This window comes from Furipterus horrens, unplaced genomic scaffold (assembly GCF_987537825.1).
Source record: "Furipterus horrens unplaced genomic scaffold, mFurHor1.1.pri manual_scaffold_5, whole genome shotgun sequence".
Lineage (NCBI taxonomy): Eukaryota > Metazoa > Chordata > Mammalia > Chiroptera > Furipteridae > Furipterus > Furipterus horrens.
The window spans coordinates 145,414,199-145,417,058 of NW_028327175.1; the positions used below are offsets into that span (position 1 = coordinate 145,414,199).

At 36.5% G+C, this 2,860-nt stretch overlaps 1 pseudogene; it reads right to left on the reverse strand.

The window, feature by feature from the left end:
- Positions 1–908: 908 nt before the first annotated feature.
- On the reverse strand, positions 909–1,773 carry LOC150010073 (calcyclin-binding protein pseudogene; annotated as a pseudogene).
- Positions 1,774–2,860: the final 1,087 nt, after the last annotated feature.

Here is a 2,860-nt window from a genome sequence, read left to right on the forward strand (position 1 = left end):
TACAATATCCCAAGAATCAGGAGAAACAGAAAATACCGATAACTACTAACAAAATAGGATCAGTAATCATAATTCCCAACAGGCAAAAATTCTGAACCAGATAGCTTCACGTGTAAACTTCATCAAGCATTCAGAGAATGATTAACACCTATTCTTGTCAAATTATTTCAAAAAAATTTAAGAGGAGGGAAAGTCCCCAAACTCATTTTACAAGGCTAGTATTACCCTGATAGTAAAACCAAAGACACTACAAAAACAGAAAGTTATAGGCCAAGAACCCTGATGAGCATAGATGCAAAAAATTCTCAGCAAAATATTAGCGAACCAAATTCAGCAATAAATTAAGAAAGATCATACACCATGATCAAGTGGGGTTTATTCCTGGGATGCAAAGTTGGTTTAGTATCCACAAATCATTTAAAATGATACAGCACATAAACCAAATGAAGGATAAAAACCTTATTATCCTATCAATAGATGCAGAAAAATCATTAACAAAACCCAGTGCCCATTTCAGATTAAAAAAAAAAAAAAACTGTCAGCAAAGTGGGGGTAGAGAGAACATACCTCAACATAATAAAAGTCATAGATGACAAACCTACAGCTAACATCATACATCATGGTGAAAGCTGAAAGCTTTCTCTTAAGATCAAGACCAAAACAACTATGTCCACTTTCACCATTTTTTTTTTTTTGCATTTTATGCAAAAATCCAGGTTTTATTTTTTTACTTATTCTTACATGGGTGAGAAATGATGCCAGGAACTTAAGCAATAACTTTTTTCTACCTCTCAGCTGAACAAAAACACAATATGGCGTATTCACTAGGCAAGACTTCCTTCCTTACATTTCACGTGAGAATGCAGTATTACCCTTTCCAGAACAAAACGACCAGTTTACTAAGGGACCATCTTTCGAGGAAGTGTATAATAAACACATTTTATTTAAATAAACCCTCCAGTAGGAGAATTCACTGCCTTTGCTTAGAATAAGGCTCTGTCATGTTATCTGGGCAGCTCACCAACATGTCCTTATTGAAAACATCAATATTTCCACATGCTAGTTCCCAGAAGGGCTTTCCAGTCTCAAAATTCGCTGTCTCCTTTGGCCTGCTTCTCTCTTGACTGTACCCAGGCTTTATTAATGGTTCGCTTCATATCATCATCTCCATCTTCATAAATTTTCTTTAGAACATTCATTAGTCCCTCACTAGGATCTGTCTCAGCGTCATAGGAAGGCTTTTCTTTGTCTTTGCACTCTTTCTCCACCTGAGTCAGGTAGTCCCACCGCGTGTTTTCCGCTTTCTTCCTACATAAGATAATCACTGTATCTGTCTTGACTTTTTTTGAACTGCCTTCCACAGAGATGGGTTTCAAGAGATTGTTCACAATCATGGAGTAATTCTTCCCATTTAGATTCTTTACCAAAAGATCAAATGACCTCTCTGTGAAATGGACCTGCACGTTCTCAGTGGGGACCTGATGGACTCCAGTTAAGGTGATGTAGATTTTCACAAACTTATCTGACTGATCCCATCCATAATTACTGATTTTCACTGTGTAGCCCGTTGTGATGGGAGCAACCAGGGCAGCTGGCTTCTCATTGTCAAGAGGGTCCGCTTTCCTCTGTGATTTCTGCTGCATCTTGTTCTTGATTTCTGTCTCAACCTTGGATTTTTCAGCTGTAAGAGCATCACGTACTCTCTTTCTCGTGGCCTTTTCCAGCAGCACCTTGACCTCTTCTAGATCTTTCTGTAGGGGCTTTCGGGGTCCAAATCGGAAGTTGACTGGAGAGTCGGCTGCTTCCGTCCCTTCTAGGCCGCGGGCCGGCTGTGCAGCCATCTTGGCTAAGGCTAACCCGTGAGCCTCTCCACTTTCACCACTTTTATTCAACATAGTATTGGAGTTCTAGCCACAACAATCAGACAATAAAAAGAAATAAAGGCATCCAGATTGAAAAGGAAAAAGCAAAACTGTCATTATTGGCAGATGACATGATACTATATCTAGATAACTCTAAAGATTCTACCCTCCAAAAAACTATTTGAACTAATAAATGAATTTAGTAAATTAGAAGGACTCAAAATTAATATTCAGTGACCAGCTGCATTTTTATACACTAACAATGAACAATCAGAAAGAGCAATTAAGGAAACAATCTTATTTATAATTGCATCAAAATTAGAATTAAAATAATAATTAGAATCTGAGATCAGGTTCTCAATTCATGTAGTTTTATTGTAGTTCTATGGAAAGTCTCTACATTGCATGCCCAGATAAAAAATTTAAAGTCTCCAGATTATTATAAATATCATATTATAAGAAAATGCTAGGCCAGACAAATCTTAGAAGAGATCATACATATATTCAGAGAGAATAAAATTATAAGAGAATATTATTTTTCATCTACTTAAATAAACAAATATTAATAATTTCAGGTTTCCAGGTTCAAAAAGAAGATACAAACCTATGAGCTCATGTATAATGCAATAGTTATAGTGCACTGATACCTCCATTTCTTTAGAGCCAAGTTTTCTATTTAACATACAAGTTATATAGAACAGTAGAAAAAGTAATAAAACAACATACAGGAAGTACAGCTGCTAGCATAATATGTGTAGCTATTAAAATTATTACTCGTTGGATTTCTTCCATTGGTAAAGAGCATATATGTGCATAAAATACTGAGAAGACCACCAAGAAATAAACCCAGCTCATGAGAGCCGCTACTGCCCGAGCGCACGAGGATGCTGATTTGAAGCTGACTGGGGCTTACCTTGCCAGATCATCATGCTGGTCTTAGTGAAGTGGCAAAATTAATCAGATTTTTTTAAAGCAAAATAAAGCATCAGTTTATATGA